At 42.5% G+C, this 21,013-nt stretch overlaps 1 protein-coding gene across 3 annotated transcripts in view; it reads right to left on the bottom strand.

Moving 5' to 3' along the window:
• The window catches only part of RAP1GDS1 (Rap1 GTPase-GDP dissociation stimulator 1), a 488,321-nt gene that overhangs the window by 46,382 nt on the left and 420,926 nt on the right, over positions 1-21,013 (bottom strand). The window lies entirely within an intron of this gene.

Genomic DNA, 21,013 nt, shown 5'->3' on the forward strand with positions numbered 1-21,013 from the left:
CCGCAATCTAAAAGCAGTAGTTATGAGTTTTACGCTACAAATCTGTTACATAAAACTCATAACTAAACTGCTACAAAGAACACTAAACATCCATAAACTACCTATTAACCCCTAAACTGAGGCCCTCCCGCATCGCAAATACTATATTAAAGTTATTAACCCCTAATCTGCCGCTCCCAACATCGCAGTCACTAATAAAATTAATTAACCCCTATTCCGCCGCTCCCCGACATCGTCGCCACTATACTAAGTTATTAACCTCTAAACCGCCGCCCTCCCTCATTGCAAACACTATTTAAATATTATTAACCCCTAATCTCCTGTGCGCCCACATCGCCCCCACTATACTAAAGTTATTAAGCCCTACACCGCCGCCACTATAATAAACCTATTAACCACTAAAGCGCAAGCCCCCCACAACGAAATATACTAAATTAAACTATTAACCCTTAAACCGAAAGCCCCTCACATCGCAATAAACTAATAACCCCTTAACCTAACGCCCCCCCTAACTTTAGATTAAAATGACAATTTCCCTATCTTAAATTAAATTAAAACTTACCTGTCAAATTAAAAAAACTAAGTTTAAACTAACAATTAAACTAATATAACTATTTAACTAAAAGTAAACTAACTACCAATTAAATAAACTATATTACACATTAAAAAAAATATCATAAAACTACTATAAAAATTACAAACTATCCAATTACAAAAAATAAAAAAGACTAAGTTACAAAAAAACAAAATGTATGCTTACCTGGTAAATTTCTTTCTTTTTTGACACGGTGAGTCCATGGATCATCATAATTACTATTGGGAATATCACTCCAGGCCTGCAGGAGGAGGCAAAGAGCACCACAGCAAAGCTGTTAAATACCACTCCCCTTACCCACAACCCCCAGTCATTCGACCAAAGGGAAAGGAGAAAGTAATATAAGGTGCAGAGGTGCCTGAGGTTTATGAAAAAATAAACTGTCTGAAAATACAGGGTGGGCCGTGGACTCACCGTGTCAATAAATAAATAAATTTATCAGGTAAGCATAAATTTTGTTTTCTTTCTAATGACACGGTGAGTCCACGGATCATCATAAATACTATTGGGAATCAATACCCAAGGTAGAGGACACGGATGATAAGGGAGTGACAAGACAGCCTAAACAGAAGGCACCACTGCTTGAAGAACCTTTCTCCTAAAAGAAGCCTCAGTTGAAGCAAAAGTATCATATTTGTAAAACTAAGAAAAAGTGTGTAAAGATGACCAAGTGGCAGCCTTGCAAATCTGTTCCACAAAAGCTTCATTTTGAAGGCCCAAGATGAGGAAACAGCCCTTGTGGAATGAGACGTGATTTTCTCAGGAGGCTACTATCCAGCAGTCTCATATGCCAAACGAATAACACTCCTCAGCCAAAAAGAAAGAGAAGTAGCTGTAACTTTTTGACCCTTGTGTTTTCCAGAAAACACAACAAAGAAGAAAACACAAAATACTTTAACGCACGAACCACGTCCATGTTGTGCAACAAATGCTCCTTATAAGAAGAAGGATTAGGACACAAGGAAGGAACAACAATTTCTTGATTAATATTCCTATCCAAAACTACTTTTGGAAGGAATCCTAAGGCAGTACGCAGGACTACCTTATCAGAATGAAAAATAAGGTAAGAAGACTCATACTGCAGCACTGAGAGCCCAAAAACTCTTCTAGACGGAGAAACCAAAGACAAAACCTTCCAGGATAACAATTTCATATCCAAAGAATGCACAGGTTCAAACTGAGCCTGCTGAAAGACTCTAAGAACCAAATAAGACTCCATGAAGGAGTAGCAAACTTAAACATAGGCCAGATTCTAACCAAGGCCTGACAAAAAGACTGAACATCTGGCGCATCGGCCAGACGCTTGTGCAACAAAATAGATAAAGCAGAAATTTGACCCTTCAGGGTACTAGCAACTAAACCCTTCTCCAGACCCTCTTGGAGAAAAGACAAAATCCTAGAAATTCTAACTCTACTCCAAGAATAGCCTTTGGATTCACACCAATAAAGATATTTACACCATATCTTATAATAAATTCTTCTAGTCCCAGACTTGCGAGCTTGAATCATAGTCTCAATGACAGACTCAGAAAACCCACGCTTAGATAGTATCAAGCGTTCAATCTCCAAGCAATCAGCTTCAGAGAAACTAGATTTGGATGAAAAAAAGGGCCCCTGAAGTAGAAGGTCGTTCCTTAACGGAAGACTTCAAGATGGAATAGATGACATCTCCACCAGATCCGCATTCCAGATTCTGGGAGGCCATGCCGGAGCAAAGAGAATCACTGACACCTCTCCTGTCTGATTCAAGCAATGACTCGTGGAAGGAGAGCAAACAGAGAAAACACATACGCTAGACTGAAGTTCCAAGGAACTGCCAGAGCGTCTATCAACACAGACCGAGGATCTCTTGACCTTGACCCAAACCTTGGAAGCTTGGCATTCTGACGAGATTCCATGAAATCCAATTCCGGCTGCCCCCACTTGAGAACCAAGTTGGCAAACACCTCCGGGTGAAGTTCCCACTCCCCCGAATGAAACGTCTGTCTGCTCAGAAAATCCGCTTCCCAATTGTCCACCCCTGGAATGTGGATCACATACAGACAGCAATAGTGGATTTCTGCGCACTGAATAATCCTGGCTACCTCTGACATGGCTAAGGAACTCAGAGTTCCTCCCTGATGATTGATGTAAGCCACTGACGTTATATAGTCCAACCGAAACCTGATAAACTGGACTGAAGCTAACTGAGGCCAGGCCAGAAGAGCAATGAAGATTGACCTCAGCTCTAAGATTTCCATGGGAAGAAGCGATTCCTCCCGATCAATGAGTCCCAGACAGCTCCCCAACCCAGCAGGCTGGCATCCATGGTCACAATCACCCAGGAAGTTCTGCGAAACCAAGTTCCCTGGAAGAGGTGTTCCTGAGACACCCACCACAGAAGAGAATCTCTTGTCACCTGATCCAGAACGATGCGCAGAGACATATCCGGCTAATCCCCGTTCCATTGTCTGAGCATGCATAACTGCAGAGGCCTGAGATGGAACCGAGCAAACTGAATGATCTTCATAGCTGACACCATCAGACTGATTGCCTCCAAACACTGAGCCACTGACGGCCGAGGAGAGGACTGAAGGGCAAGACAAGAGTTGAAGATCTTTGTTCTTCTGGCTTGTCAGAAAAACCTTCATCTCTAGAGAATTGATAATGGTTCCCAAGAATACCACCCTTGAAGATGGAACCAAGAAACGTATTCCTAAATTCACCTTCCATCCGTGGGAGCACAGAAAAGACAACAACTCCGAGTGGGAGATTGCTTGTTGAAAAGATGACGCCTGAACCAGAATATCGTCCAGATAAGGAACCACTGCAACACCCCGCAACTGGAGAGCCGCTAACAATGCTCCCAGAATCTTTGAGAAAATCCTGGGAGCCGTTGCCAGGCCAAAAGGAAGTGCCACAAACTGAAAATGTTTGTCTAGGAACGCAAACCTCAGAAACTTCTGATAATCCTTGTGGATAGGAATACGTAGATACGCATCCTTTAGATCCACAGAAGTCATGCACTGACCTTCCTGAACCAGAGGAAGAATGGAGCGAATAGAGTCCATCTTGAAAGACAGAACTCTGAGAAACTTGTTTACACTCTTGAGGTTTAAAACAGGTCTGAAAGTTCCCTCTTTTTTGGGAACCACAAACAGATTGGAATAGAATCCCAGACCCTGCTCCTGTATTGAAACAGGAACTATCACTCCCTGGTCTGAAAGACCCTTGACACAACGTAAGAACACCTCTCTCTTTATCTGGACTACAGATAACTTCAAGAGAAGGAACCTGCCCCTGGGTGGAAAGGTTTTGAACTCTAATTTGTACCCCTGGGAAACGATGTCCACCGCCCAGGGATCCAGAACATCCCAAACACAGGCTTGAGCAAAAAAACATAATTTATGTAAGAACTTACCTGATAAATTCATTTCTTTCATATTAGCAAGAGTCCATGAGCTAGTGACGTATGGGATATACATTCCTACCAGGAGGGGCAAAGTTTCCCAAACCTCAAAATGCCTATAAATACACCCCTCACCACACCCACAAATCAGTTTAACGAACAGCCAAGAAGTGGGGTGATAAGAAAAAAAGTGCGAAACATATAAATAAGGAATTGTAATAATTGTGCTTTATACAAAAAAATCATAACCACCACAAAAAAAGGGTGGGCCTCATGGACTCTTGCTAATATGAAAGAAATGAATTTATCAGGTAAGTTCTTACATAAATTATGTTTTCTTTCATGTAATTAGCAAGAGTCCATGAGCTAGTGACGTATGGGATAATAAATACCCAAGATGTGGAACTTCCACGCAAGAGTCACTAGAGAGGGAGGGATAAAATAAAGACAGCCAATTCCGCTGAAAAAATAATCCACACCCCAAAATAAAGTTTTAATCTTATAATGAAAAAAAAAACTGAAATTATAAGCAGAAGAATCAAACTGAAACAGCTGCCTGAAGTACTTTTCTACCAAAAACTGCTTCAGAAGAAGAAAACACATCAAAATGGTAGAATTTAGTAAAAGTATGCAAAGAAGACCAAGTGGCTGCTTTGCAAATCTGATCAACCGAAGCTTCATTCCTAAACGCCCAGGAAGTAGAAACTGACCTAGTAAAATGAGCTGTAATCCTTTGAGGCTGAGTTTTATCCGACTCGACATAAGCATGATGAATCAAAGATTTTAACCAAGATGCCAAAGAAAAGGCAGAGGCCTTCTGACCTTTCCTGGAACCGGAAAAGATAACAAATAAACTAGAAGTCTTTCGGAAATCTTTAGTAGCTTCAACATAATATTTCAAAGCTCTAACTACATCCAAAGAATGCAACGATCTTTCCTTAGAATTCTTAGGATTAGGACACAATGAAGGAACCACAATTTCTCTACTAATGTTGTTAGAGTTCACAACTTTAGGTAAAAATTTAAATGAAGTCCGCAACACCGCCTTATCCTGATGAAAAATCAGAAAAGGAGATTCACAAGAAAGAGCAGATAACTCTGAAACTCTTCTAGCAGAAGAGATGGCCAAAAGGAACAGAACTTTCCAAGAAAGTAATTTAATGTCCAGAGAATGCATAGGTTCAAATGGAGGAGCTTGTAAAGCCCCCAGAACCTAATTCAAACTCCAAGGAGGAGAGATTGACTTAATGGCAGGTTTTATACGAACCAAAGCCTGTACAAAACAATGAATATCAGGAAGATTAGCAATCTTTCTGTGAAACAACACAGAAAGAGCAGAAATTTGTCCTTTCAAAGAACTTGCAGACAAACCTTTATCCAGACCATCCTGAAGAAATTGTAAAATTCTAGGAATTCTAAAAGAATGCCAGGAAAATTTATGAGAAGAGCACCAAGAAATGTAAGTCTTCCAGACTCGATAATATATCTTCCTAGACACAGATTTACGAGCCTGTAACATAGTATTAATTACAGAGTCAGAGAAACCTCTATGACTGAGAATCAAGCGTTCAATCTCCATACCTTCAAATTTAATGATTTGAGATCCTGATGGAAAAAAGGACCTTGAGAAAGAAGGTCTGGTCTTAACGGAAGAGTCCAAGGTTGGCAAGTAGCCATCCGAACAAGATCCGCATACCAAAACCTGTGAGGCCATGCTGGAGCCACCAGCAGAACAAATGAACGCTCTCTTAGAATCTTGGAGATCACTCTTGGAAGAAGAACCAGAGGCGGAAAGATATAGGCAGGATGATACTTCCAAGGAAGTGACAATGCATCCACTGCCTCCGCCTGAGGATCCCTGGATCTGGACAGATACCTGGGAAGTTCTTGTTTAGATGAGAGGCCATCAGATCTATTTCTGGAAGACCCCAGATTTGAACAATCTGAAGAAACACCTCTGGGTGAAGAGACCATTTGCCCGGATGTAACGTCTGGCGACTGAGATAATCCGCTTCCCAATTGTCTATACCTGGGATGTGAACCGCAGAAATTAGACAGGAGCTGGATTCCGCCCAAGCAAGTATCCGAGATACTTATTTCATAGCCAGAGGACTGTGAGTCCCCCCTTGATGATTGACATATGCCACGGTTGTGACATTGAAACAAATGAACGATTCTCTCTTCCGAAGAGGCCACGACTGAAGAGCTCTGAAAATCGCACCGAGTTCCAAAATGTTGATGGGTAATCTCACCTCCTGAGATTCCCAAACCCCCTGCGCTGTCAGAGACCCCCATACAGCTCCCCAAGCTGTCAGACTCGCATCTGTTGAGATTACAGTCCAGGTTGGAAGAACAAAAGAAGCCCCTTGAACTAAACGATGGTGATCTGTCCACCATATCAGAGAGTGTCGAACAATCGGATTTAAAGATATTAACTGTGATATCTTTGTATAATCCCTGCACCACTGGTTCAGCATACAAAGCTGAAGAGGTCGCATGTGAAAACGAGCAAAGGGGATCGCGTCCGATGCAGCAGTCATAAGACCTAGAATTTCCATGCATAAGGCTACCGAAGAGAATGATTGAGACTGAAGGTTTCGATAAGCTGAAACCAATTTTAGACGTCTCTTGTCCGTCAGAGACAAAGTCATGGACACTGAATCTATTTGGAAACCTAAAAAGGTTACCCTTGTCTGAGGAATCAATGAACTCTTTGGTAAATTGATCCTCCAACCATGTTCTTGAAGAAATGTGAAGACTGAGCAAGTACCAAGATATCGTCCAAATAAGGAAATACCACAATACCCTGTTCTCTGATTACAGATAGCAGGGCACCGAGAAACTTTGAAAAAATCCTTGGAGCTGTTGCTAGGCCGAACGGCAGAGCCACAAATTAGTAATGCTTGTCTAAAAAAGAGAATCTTAGAAACTGATAGTGATCTGGATGAATCGGAATATGCAGATATGCATCCTGTAAATCTATTGTGGACATATAATGCCCATGCTGAACAAAAGGCAGGATAGTCATTATAGTTACCATTTTGAATGTTGGTATCCTTACATAACGATTCAATATTTTTAAATCCAGAACTGGTCTGAAGGAATTCTCCTTCTTTGGTACAATGAATAGATTGGAGTAAAACCCCAGACCCTGTTCCAGAACTGGAACTGGCACAATTACTCCAGCCAACTCTAGATCTGAAACACATTTCAGAAATGCTTGAGCCTTCACTGGATTTATTGGAATGCGAGAAAGAAAAAATCTTCTTGCAGGAGGCATTACCTTGAAACCTATTCTGTACCCTTGTGAAACAATGTTCTGAATCCAAAGACTGTGAATCGAATTGATCCAAATTTCTTTGAAAAATCGTAATCTACCCCCTACCAGCTGTGCTGGAATGAGGGCCGCACCTTCATGTGGACTTGGGAGCTGGCTTTTGCTTTCTAAAAGGCTTGGATTTATTCCAGACTGGAGATGGTTTCCAAACAGAAACTGTTCCTTTAGGGGAAGGATCAGGCTTCTGTTCCTTATTCTGACGAAAGGAACGAAAACGATTAGCAGCCCTATATTTACCTCTAGATTTTTTATCCTGAGGTAAAAAAGTTCCTTTCCCCCCAGTAACAGTTGAAATAATAGAATCCAACTGGGAACCAAACAATTTATTACCTTGAAAAGAAAGGGAAAGCAAAGTTGACTTAGAAGACATATCTGCATTCCAAGTTTTAAGCCATAAAGCTCTTCTAGCTAAAATAGCTAAAGACATATACCTGACATCAACTCTAATGATATCAAAGATGGCATCACAAATAAAGTTATTAGCATGTTGAAGAAGTTTAACAATGCTATGAGTATTATGATCTGACACTTGTTGTGCCAAAGCCTCCAACCAAAAAGTGGAAGCTGCCGCAACATCAGCCAAAGAAATAGCAGGCCTAAGAAGATTACCTGAACATAAATAAGCTTTCCTTTGAAAGGAATCAATTTTCCTATCTAAAGGATCCTTAAAGGAAGTACTATCTGCCGTAGGAATAGTAGTACGTTTAGCGAGAGTAGAGATAGCCCCATCAACTTTAGGGATTTTGTCCCAAAACTCTAATCTGTCAGATGGCACAGGATACAATTTCTTAAACCTTTTAGAAGGAGTAAATGAATTACCCAGATTATTCCATTCCCTAGAAATTACTTCAGAAATAGCATCAGGGACAGGAAAAACTTCCGGAATAACTGTAGGAGGTTTAAAAACCAAATTTAAACGCTTAGTAGATTTAGTATCAAGAGGACTAGATTCCTCCATCTCTAATGCGATTAAAACTTCTTTAAGTAAAGAACGAATAAATTCCATTTTAAATAAATATGAAGATTTATCAGTGTCAATATCTGAGACAGAATCCTCTGAACCAGAAAAATCATCATCAGAAACAGACAAATCAGAATGATGATGTTCATTTAAAAATTCATCTGAAAAATGTGAAGTTTTAAAAGACCTTTTACGTTTACTGGAAGTAGGAATAACAGACATAGCCTTCCTAATAGATTTAGAAACATAATCTCTTATATTAACAGGAACATCCTGAGTATTATATGTTGATGGAACAGCAACAGGTAATGGTATATTACTAATGGAAATACTATCTGCATTAGCAAGCTTATCATGACATTCATCACAAACTACAGCCGGAGGGACAGATACCACAAGTTTACAGCAGATACACTTAACTTTGGTGGAACCAGCATCAGGCAGCGTTTTTCCAGAAGTAGCTTCTGATCCACGGTCAATCTGAGACATCTTGCAATATGTAAGAGAAAAAAGAACATATAAAGCAAAATCTTATCAAATTCCTTAAAAGGCAGTTTCAGGAATGGGAAAAAATGCCAATGAACAAGCCTCTAGCAACCAGAAGCAAATAAAAATTGAGACTTAAATAATGTGAGAAAAAAGGTGGAGACAAAAATGACGCCCACATTTTTTGGCGCCAAAAAAGCCGCCCACATTATTGGGCCCCCAAATGCTTTCGGCGCCAAGAATGACGCCACATCCGGTGACGCCGACATTTTTGGCGCAAAACGTCAAAAAAATGACGCAAACATGAACAACTTCCGGCGACAAGTATGACGCCGGAAATGACAAAGAAATTTTTTGCGCCAAAAAAGTCCGCGCCAAGAATGACGCAATAAAATGAAGCATTTTCAGCCCCCACGAGCCTAACAGCCAATTTTAAGGTAAGAAAAAATGTCTTAATTCATATGCATTATCCCAAATAATGAAACTGACTGTCTGAAATAAGGAATATTGATCATCCTGAATCAAGGCAAATAAATGTTTAAACACATATATTTAGAACTTTATATAAAAGTGCCCAACCATAGCTTAGAGTGTCACAAAAAATAAGGCTTACTTACCCCAGGACACTCATCTACATGTAGTAGAAAGCCAAACCAGTACTGAAACGAGAATCAGTAGAGGTAATGGAATATAAGAGTATATCGTCGATCTGAAAAGGGAGGTAAGAGATGAATCTCTACGACCGATAACAGAGAACCTATGAAATAGATCCCGTAGAAGGAGACCATTGAATTCAAATAGGCAATACTCTCTTCACATCCCTCTGACATTCACTGCACACTGAGAGGAAAACCGGGCTCCAGCCTGCTGCGAAGCGCATATCAACGTAGAATCTAGCACAAACTTACTTCACCACCTCCATGGGAGGCAAAGTTTGTAAAACTGATTTGTGGGTGTGGTGAGGGGTGTATTTATAGGCATTTTGAGGTTTGGGAAACTTTGCCCCTCCTGGTAGGAATGTATATCCCATACGTCACTAGCTCATGGACTCTTGCTAATTACATGAAAGAAAGGAAAGTCTGCCCCCTACAAGATCTGCTCCCGGATCGGGGGCAGACCCTTCATGCTGACTTTGAGTCAATAACAGGCTTCTTAGATTCCTTGTTCCAAGACTTATTGGACTTCCAGGAGGACTTGGACTGAACCTGCTTGGAAGAGGAGAGGGAAGGCTTACCTGAAAAGATTCGAAAGGAATGAAAATTACTCTGACGACCTTTCTGATTAATTCTCTTATCCTGAGGGAAAGAATAAACCTTTCCTCCCGTAATATCTGAAATAATTTCAGCCAAACTAGGCCCAAACAAGGTGTAAAACAGCAAAGCCAAAAAACTTTGCTCCCAACTAAATGACCTGTAAGGAAAAATCTGTGATAAAGAAATTGACCAACTTAAGAGCCTTAATCCAGGATTTCAACAAGAGAAGAATCTGTCTAAACAGAATCAGACAACGAGCCAAACTAGTCGGCTTCCGCGCTGGTGACAGTAGCAATACACACCGACAGACTGCCATAACAGTCCCTGGTGAACATACCTCCAACTTCCTATCCATAGGATCCTTAAAGGAACAGCAAACCTCTATGGGATAGTGATTCCCTTAGCCAAAGTGGAAAATCATAAAAATTGGGGATGGATTAAAAGAAAAAAACCAGGTCTCTCCCACTCCCATGCAAAATCCCTGTAGCACGGTCTGGAACAGGAATATACCTCCACAGCGGAGGAAACATTGAGGTACATGTTCAGTCTACTAGACTGTAGGATTAACTACAACAGACATAACTGAGTCACCTAAAGTAGCCAAAACCTCCTTAAGTAACAGACGGAGGTGCTCTGGTGAAAAACCTAAGAATACAACTTCAGCAGCAGAAGAAAGGTTTACACACTCTGAATCTGAGACTCCCCCTCAGACGCTATCAAAGAATCTTCCTCCTCAGAGGAAGCACCTTGAGTAGCCACAACAGAATCAAAAACCTTGCTCACTGATTCTTTAAATTTCCTCATGCACTTTCCCTGCAGCACAGGAAAAACCAACAGCACCCCAGATACCACAGAGAATACCTGGGCAGCAATGTCTAGCAAGTTATCTCCAGACGGAGCATGAGAGGAATGTGTGGACGGAAAAAAGTTGGGACGCTTGATGAGAAGCTGCGACATATCTTGTACAGGTGACCATTAAAACAGCATCCACCCAGAATAATAATGGCTCAGGGTCAAAAAAGCTTATCCCTATAACACAATGTTCTACAATACATAAAGAACAAAACAAATAAATAAATAAATTGGTGGTTCCACCTAGAGTCTGAAACACAAGCTACATGACATATTAAATGAAATATATAATCAATAATAATTAAAAACTGCATTTATTTCCCCTGGAAAAAAACCTGCACAAAAATGATACTGTCTCTTTTAATCTTTATAATTCAACTACGGAGCAGCGTCCTGAAAAACAAGAGACAGTCCCTATACCTTAGCTATGAAGCTGACGTGCCTTCCATGCTAGACGCAGACAAACTGTAAAACAACCGATCCGGTTTACAATCCCCAAACTGCTGCGCATAAGCAGAGTCGCAGCTAACAAGCCATACTAATCCGGAACACACAGAATCTGGAAGGCGCGCAAAACCAGTCTTGCCGCCTCTAAAGAAACCTGCCTCCTTAGTACTTGGTGATCCCGGCGGCCATTAAAACATAAAAGAGCTAAACAGAGGGAAAAACTATGTGCGCAACAAACACTGCACTAACATACCCAGTCCTAATCCGTGTATCAACCGGATAGAAAGAAATGCTGAGCCCATAAAAACTTATAACTAAATAATAAGCCATCCAGTCCTTGTCCGTGTGCTAAACCGGATACAAGGACAAATACTGAGCCCATCAATTAATAAATAATTAATAAAGATTTCCTCACGTCCCTAGTGCCTGCAAAATCTGCCCTTAATTCTTAAAGCTAACCCCCAAAAAATTAAACTGTTAAAAATAACGTCCCCTGCAGATTTAACTGCTGAAGTGCCAAATTTTCCCTGATAAAAGAAAAATAAGCTTGGCACTTACCTGAATATGCCTCTGTCCGGAAGAAGGACAGCTCACCTGGTTTGAGAGGGCACCCTCCCTCACGTGGACCTGTGGAAAAAAGAAAAGACTGAATAAACTTAATCAGGCTTCCAAGATAGGGCAACAACAAACTGTTTGAGTGGCACAGTGGGGATTATACCGCACAAGTTCCCAAATGCTTAATAGCCACCACTGCTCTACTGAACAGACTGACATGGACTACGGCTGAACCCCAGAAAAGATCAGAGCAAACTTGCTCTGCTTTAAAATAAACTCTTGATTTAAGAATCAGACACCTAACTTTACCCTTCCTTGCAACTGACACAAGCAAAGAGAATGACTGGGGGTTGTGGGTAAGGGGAGTGGTATTTAACAGCTTTGCTGTGGTGCTCTTTGCCTCCTCCTGCAGGCCAGGAGTGATATTCCCAAAAGTAATTATGATGATCCGTGGACTCACCGTGTCATTAGAAAGAAATAACAAACACTAAATTATGAAAAATAAACAAAATGATCAAAAATAAAAAAGAATTACACCTAATCTAATAGCCCTATCAAAATAAAAAAGCCCACCCAAAATAAACAAAAAACGCTAGCCTGTTATTTTTAACTTATCTCACCCTGAATCAAATTTTCCCAATTGGCCTTTGACTGTCTTTAATCATGTCATTACCTAATTTATTGCATTCAGCTGAATGCTCTGGCCTATAAATTTAACACTGCTATGGGGAAAGCAATGCAGGGGTTAGCAATACAGGCATAGGTAGCAGTATTGTAAGATCATCTGTTCCCATATCTTCAGTGAACATTTATAAGTGAGGCACAACGAATTATACAAGAATTGAACAAGGATTGGACAAGGGATAAGGCAAGTTCTGTTTTTATACTGAGTTTTATACACTGCCTGACTATTTTGTAAACATGCTAAATATCTTCATAATCCTTTTTGCCACCTTTTGTCTGTTTAACAAACTACTTTACTCAATTACTCCTTACCCCTCACCACCTGCACTGCTCATTAGTCCATCTCTCTTAACCTCACCTTACTTTTGTATTCATGAACTTTACACATTCCTAAAGACTCTCTCTCCCCCTTGCAACTCATCACAAAAACAGTCTCACTACTGCAAATCTGCATCTCATCTTATGTCACTCTCCCTCTTGCTCATACTAGCTGCTGGCGACATCACCCCTAATCCTGGTCCCCCACATTTTCCTTGCCCTGCACACCTATGTGTACTCTTCAATAGACTTCAAAAACAAAACTCTGGTAACCCTAATCTCATTCCTCTTACATCTAAAGCCACCACCCCCTTACCCTTGCGCACTTTGGAACTCTCACTCTGTTTGCAACAAGCTCACTTCTATCCATGACTTCTTTATCTCCCACTCTCTCAATCTACTGGCTCTCACAGAAACCTGGCTCTCTCCTTCAGACACTACTTTCTCTGCTGCACTGTCACATGGGGGTCTCCACTTCAGCCACACTCCTAGGTCTGACAATAGACAAGGAGGTGATGTTGGTATTTTACTTTCCTCTCTTTGCACCTTTCAACAAATATAGCCCTTCTCTTCCCTCACATTTTCTTTATTTGAAACACAAGATTCGCTTTTTCTCTCCCCTCTCTTTACGCGTTGCAGTCATATACCAACTCCCTGGCTCCGCAGCTCTATTTCTAGATCACTTTGCCGCCTGGCTACCTTAATTTCTTGTCTCAGATACCCCTGCCCTCATTCTCAGTGCCTTCAACCTCCCTGTTGATAATCCCACTGCCTCCTCTGCAAAACAACTTCTGCAACTCACTTCCTCTTTCGGCCTGTCACAATGGACTGATGCCCACTCACAAAGATGGTCACTACCTTGATCTGATTTTCAGCTATTAATGCACTCTCTCAAACTTTGCAAACTCACCTTTTCCTCTTTCTAACCACCACCTCCTCACTTGTAACATCACCCCCCTCCCTACAACTCTCCCTCCTTCTACCCCTCAGACTAAACTTTACATTAGTATCAAGTCACTAGATCAGCAACAGCTCGCTAGCTCTCTTGAACCTCTTCTCTCTTCTATCACCTCTTTTTCCTGTCCTGATGAATCTATCTGCCACTATAACTCCACCCCTACATCGGTCCTTGATAATCTGGCCTCACCTACCATAGCTCAGAAAACATACACTCATCCTCAGCCCTGACGTACTCCCCTGACACGGTACCTAAGTAGATGTTCCCATACTGCTGAGCGACACTGGAAGAAATCTCAGAGTTCTGCTGACTTTCTTCACTATAAATTAATCTTGAACTCTTACTATTCTTCCCTTAATCTATATAAACAACGTTACTTCTCCACTCTTATCTCTACTCTTTCTTCAAACCCAAAACGTCTGTTCTCCACATTTAATACTCTTCTCCGCCCACCCCCACCACAACTTTTCTCTCAGCTCAAGATTTTGCAAGCTACTTCAACAACAAAATCGACTCCATCAGAAATTAAATCAGCTCTCAACACACTACCGGTCTCCCACCCCCTCAAAAGTTCACAATCATCCAAAACCCACATAGCCATAAATTTAGCTCTTTTGTCCCTGTTACAGAGGAAGACATTTCTGCCCTTATACTATCCTCTCACCTCACTACCTGTCCCATCGATCCCCATCCCCTCACAACTACTCCCCTCCCTCTCTTCTACCCTTACCCCTATACTCACACACATCTTCAACCTCTCCCCCAGCACTGGTATAGTTCCCACATCTCTTAAACATGCATTAGTCACACCTATCCTCAAAAAAACCTTCTCTCAATCCAACCTCCCCATCCAACTACCGCCCTAATTCCCTACTCCCTCTTGCCTCAAAGCTTCTTGAAAAACTGGTATATGCACGTCTATCCCATTTCCTTACATTAAACTCCCTCCTTGATCCACTGCAATCTGGATTTCGCCCCCTTCACTCAACAGAGACAGCAATTGTTAAGGTTACCAACGACCTACTTACAGCAAAATCAAAAGGCCACTTCTCTCTACTTATCCTCCTTGATCTGTCTGCAGCCTTTGATACGGTCAACCACCCTCTTTTGCTCCATACCCCCCAATCCTTCGGCATCTGCAACACAGCTCTCTCTTGGTTATCTTCCTATCTGTCTTAACCGTACCTTTAGTGTAGCCTTCTCTGGGGCATCCTCTGCCCCGTTACCTCTTTCTGTTGGGGTACCGCAAGGCTCTGGCCTCGGTCCCCTTCTCTTCTCAATCTACACATCCTCATTAGGTTCCTTAATAAAGTCCCACGGGTTTCACTATCATCTGTATGCAGACGATACCCAAATCTATCTCTCTGCGCCAGAACTATTTCCTTCCTTGCTAACCCGTGTCACTGTCTCTCTCATATGTCATCTTGGATCTCCTCTCACTACCTCAAGCTAAATCTCTCCAAAACTGTGCTCCTTATTTTCCCCCCTTCTTCCAAAATCTCCACACCCCATGTCTCTATAACTGTTGATAACTTCATCATTACCCCAAATTCACATGCATGTGACCCCAAGACATTCTCCGATGTCTTGGGGTCACACTTGACTCAGATCTTTCTTTCACTCCCCACAATTAGTCCTTGGCTAAAGCCTGCCGCTTCCACCTTAAAAACATCGCTAAAATCAGACATTTCCTTACACAAGACACAACTAAGATTTTAATCCACTCTCTCATCCTTTCCCGCCTCGACTACTGCAACTCCATCCTCTCTGGTCTCCCTAGCTGCTGCCTAGCTCCTTTACAATCCATAATGAATGCCTCTGCCAGGCTCATCTTCCTTACACGTCGCTCTTCATCTGCCGCATCTCTCTGCCAATCCCTTTCACTGGCTTCCTCTTGCCTCCAGGATTAAACACAAAATTCTCACTCTGACTTATAAAGTCCTCAATTGTAATGCTCCCCCCTACATCTCAGACATTGTCTCCAGATACTCTCCGCTCATGATCTGCTACTATTCCTCCTCTCTTGTTACCTCCTCACATTCCCGTTTACAAGATTTCTCCAGACTGGCTCCCATCTTATGGAACTCTCTGCCTCGCTCCACAAGACTCTCCCCTAGTTTTAAAAGCTTAAAGTGCTCACTGAAGACTTTACTATTCAGGGACGCATACAACCTACACTAACTCTCCTATCTCCACTGCTATCCCCTTAAACCTCAAAGCATGTAAGCCTATGAACCCAGCTGTTTGTAATCCACCTTCATAAGAGCCTACTACAACTGTGCAACTTTCAGCAGGACCCATTTGATCCCTGTAATTGTTTTCATATACCACCTATGTTCATAGCGCTGCGGAACCGGTTAGCGCTCTACAAATACCTCATAATAATAATAATACAATAAACTACCAAAAGCCCTTAAAATGGCCTTTTGTAGGGCATTGCCCTAAGTTAAACAGCTATTTTATCTTTAAAAAAAAATACAAAGACCTCCCCAGCAGTAAGACCCACCACCCAACCAACCCCCCAAAATAAAAAACTAAGAAAAACCTAAGCTAACCATTGCCCTGAAGAGGGCATTTGTATGGTCATTGCCCTTAAAAGGGCATATAGCTCTTTTGCTTTGCCCTGAAAAGGGCATGCAGCTCTTTTACAAAATCCTAAACTAAAAAATAAAAAAAAACACCCCAAAAAAACAACCTTAAAAAGAAGATGCCGCCTGGATGAAGACTTCTCGCCACCTGGATGAAGATCGTTTAAGTGGGACTTCAAAAACAGTGAGTGGATCTTCGGGGTTAATAAAAAAAAAAAAACACCCCAAAAAAATTAAGTTTAGGGTTTTTGTAAAAGAGCTACATGCCCTTTTCAGGGCAAAGCAAAATAGCTATATGCCCTTTTAAGGGCAATGCCCATACAAATGTCCTTTTCAGGGCAATAGGTAGATTAGGTTTTTTATTTTGGGGTGTTTTTTTTTAAATGGGTATTAGGATAGGAATAATTTTTAGTATTTTTGATAATTTGTTTGTTATTTTGTGTGATGTATTTTTTTCGTTTTGGGGTGGGTTTTAGATTAGGGCTTGGACATATCATAAAAGAGGTGAATGCTCTTTTAAGCATCACTAAGATGACCAAAGGGCCACCCTCATATCCCTGACACAGCACCACACCACATATGGTGTTCCAGAAAACCATGAGTTCCCTATTGCTTCATAGTCAAGTCGAAAATCGTTAGGCAAGACAAAAATAGACATGCAAACACAGGATAACTGTCCCAGCAGCTAAAAAAGAGCTCTCCAAGAGAACACAAAGCCACCTGTAAACAAGAACTCACAATGACCAGCCTTCAGGCAGCAAAGCTGACCCTAAGCCATTGTGGGACTCAACCCACCGAGTAGCGCCGAAAAATCTCGACAACAGCTCCCGACTAGAAAATACCAGGCTCCAAGGAGCGACCCAACCCAGCAGCAGGCGCCACCAGAAGAGAATGGGCATCAAATGTCCTTCCATCGAAGGGGAGGACAGACTCAAAAAAGAAAAAAGTAAACGATCAATACTGCATAGAGCAAATCGATCCCAGACTTTCCCTCCAGGGTAATGGTCCCAGCCCAAAGGCTAATTAAAGACCGAAGAAAAAGAGTCCCAGACCTCTGGAAGAAAAGGATGGATCTACAAGGACGCAAAACCCCCGAGTAGAACTCCGACATGTTACCTGACTCATGCCAGGAACTTTGTGCTCGGGTCCGAGAACCCCTACATTGCTGTCTTCCATAAAGAAGGTACCCTTCCCAAGGGAAGAGTGTACTCTGACCCCCAGCATCCGAATACCAGAATCCATGCAAGGAAGGGACCCTACAAGGCAAGAAAAAAACAAGGACCCACGGGTCGTCATAGATACTGAGGTACCTCCAAATCAAGGAGAGCATGCAAGCACACATCCCCCACCCTAGGTGAGAAGAAAATAAACTAAAGCAACGGAAACCACCCTACCAATAGAGGCGAGACCCTTCGGCCAAATCGCCAGCCCAGTTGGAACGACAACTGGAGTCTAGAAGGAAGCATCAGATGTCCCAGAAGACCAGTAGGGACCCATCAGAGAGACCTCAAACTTAAGCCTCAGGCAGATATGAATCTCCCATGAGACAGAAACCCTGCCCCCTTCAAAGGGGCACATAGGAGAACCAACCCCTAAGGTAAAGCAGAACCGTCCATGCCCAAGCAAGATACATGGTCCTAAGCCAGAGTCCTCGAAAAACTGAACCGATTGAAAGATCTAACCTCCTGAGGAACCCATAAGCTGCCTCCTATGATTAGGAGGGCTCCCAAGATAGAGCCTTCCACCAGCTAAAGTCTTTAGACTTAAAGTACCTAGCAACAGCCTCAAACCCAAGAGTCTGAAAAGAACTCCTGACTAGTTTAAGAAATTGCCACCCAGTACCCCTGGATCACAAGGTAAGCCCTTGTAGACAGGAATAACTACCTAATCCACACATTGGTGAAGGTAAATAGTCATTTTCCTGACCCCAGAAAGGCAAGAGTCAGTAAATGACCTCGGACCTCCTACCCTCAAGCCCGAAGGCTAGATCTGCAATAAAGTTGAAAGATAGCCCCCGAGCGTCGGAAGACAATGGTATGACCCTTATATGGAGAAGGCAACAATCTCCAGAAATCCTTGCAGGCTCGGTCTTCCAAAACCCTGTAACAGGAATAATGATGGGAGCCTCACAGCTCCCAGCAGAAAAGGCAGGGTGACCCCTGCACTCCACGTACCAGAGCAAACGAAAACTCTGAGCAAAGGAAGAAAGACATGCCCGCACTTCCAGAGCAGATGACCCAACCCAAGATGGGAAGCAAAGAGACTCCGCCACCGCAAAAGTAATGCAACTAGGCTACAGGACTCAACATCAGGAAGAAACCGCAAGTGAAAACGCAAAAGTCCACCACCCAGAATACTAGATCACCGGAGATCATTCACATCTCCACACTTCAAAGGAATGGAAAACTACAGTTCTGAGTCCCCAGGTACCTTTAGGAACCACTATGACGTCTGAAAAAAATCCGACCCTTATCCCAAGCAAATGGCCAGAAGAAGGCCAGCGTAGTTCGGAGCTTACAATTTTCCTTCCTGAAGCGTTGAATGTACACACTAGGCCCCATACTTCGTAGTAGGATCCGAGCCCGGAGTCCATATCGATAGGCCAAGTGACTATTCAGAATCCAACAGGATTTAATCAGCACCAGGAGGATGACATGCACCCAAGTAACAGCAGAAAGCACTCGACCAGTACCTGCCTGATACAAGGACACTCCAGAACTGTCTAAGGTCCAAGAAAAATTGACCCGAAGGTTCGATACTATGAACTAGAAAACATAACTTTGTTCTATTCAAAAGTGCACAACTTCCGGGGAAGTGCCCACGTGACCACAAAATCGCAAGTATCAGTTCCAGAGAAAGAGCGTTCCCAAAACAGAAATTATATCAGCCATGAGCTTAATAAATACAAATCAAACAAAACCTATCCGTCTCAAAATAAAAGAAAGGCAGCACCCGCGGGTGAACACCCAAGGTGAATGGATACGCCAACGGGACCAGCCGATCAGAGGCCCCATTCACCCAAGCTCAGAACTAGAACCGAAACATAAAAGAAAGAAAAATGGAAACGTCAAGGAGATTAGCTTCATCCCCAAATGTCTATCTAGCTTGCCATCCGGTATCTAAGGCCTTGGATCTCTCGGCGCACTAGGACTGGAATCCTCTAGCACCGCCAAAACATGCCTTAGTAGGACACGAAGACGTGCCAGCCTATAACAGAAGGCAAAATCATCCCTCGCCGGATCAATAAACGACCCCGAGGTTGTGGCCCCTGAAGCCTCAGAGGCCAATGCTTCCCCAGGAGGCCGAACTGAATCAGGCGATCCCACGCCCGGCGGGCCCAGGTTAACAGAACACGGACAGTATCTTAAAAATACTTCACTTGGGAGATATCAATGAGCCAGCACCATAGATATGGCCATGTGGAACCGTGCCGCAACCTCTGGAGGAAACAAGCCACCTTCTGGAGAAGGAGTAAAGGCCATAGGGACACATGCCTGCGTAGCAAAGGAAGGTTCTGGGACACGCGCTTTACAGGACATGGAATCCTTGGGGGCGGATGGCTCAAAGGTCCCTGATTCAGGAGAAGAGAGTACTCTAGAACGGCAATCGGAACATAACTGATGGGCATGGATAACCTGGGCCATTTCATATTCATCACAAGAGGCATTCTCCATATCGGAGACATCCGTGTCTAAAAAAATCAGAATCCACCATAATCTTGGGATTACAAAAAATACAAACTCTAACTGGTACCCTTTTCACACCCCCAATGGCTGGGGCACTCACCACCTCCTGTGAACCAGACACCCAACGAGCAGACTCTCTCTGTCGCCACACAGTCAGCATACTGAAGAGGGAAAAACAACGTAACCGCTCCCGGTCACGAGGTGCACCGTGCCAGTCACAAAAAAGGGCGCACAAATCTGAAGAGGGCCACCAATTGATAAGGCCGTTATGTTCCGAGAAGCCATGAGCCTAAGTATTACTACACATTAGCAGATAGAACCACATAACAAAAATAATTAAAGTCCCTCCTTTTCAATAACACCCCTCAGGAGATATTAATCCATGATTCCTATTTTAAGATAAAAGGAGTGCCACTAGGACATTACCTTCTCTCGTTACATTACATTTACATGATAAAATAAAACTTCAGTGCCATTTCGAAGTGTACTACCCATCATAAGAGACTATATTCAAACTTCTGACACTTCTCTGCCTACCTCCTGTGACGAAAGGCAAAGAATTACTGGGGGATGAGGGAAGTGGGGGAGGTATTTGAAGCCTTTGGCTGGGGTGTCTTTGCCTCCTAATGGTGGCCAGGTTCTGAATTCCCAAAAGTAATGAATGCAGCTGTGGACTCTAACCGTTTAAGAAGAAAAAGGAACTGCCCCAGAGCCACATATAAACAACGCATATAGAAAAACTTTTTATGATAATAAAATGCCCATAACACAGCTATATGAGTGTATAAGCATTAAAATAAAGATAGACACTTGTCCACTAGCAATCAAGTAGCAGACAGCCAAACCAGTACTGAAGCACTGAAACATATCAGCAGAGGTTATGGAAAAGGAGTATATTGTAGATC

Source organism: Bombina bombina, chromosome 2 (assembly GCF_027579735.1).
Source record: "Bombina bombina isolate aBomBom1 chromosome 2, aBomBom1.pri, whole genome shotgun sequence".
Taxonomy (NCBI): domain Eukaryota; kingdom Metazoa; phylum Chordata; class Amphibia; order Anura; family Bombinatoridae; genus Bombina; species Bombina bombina.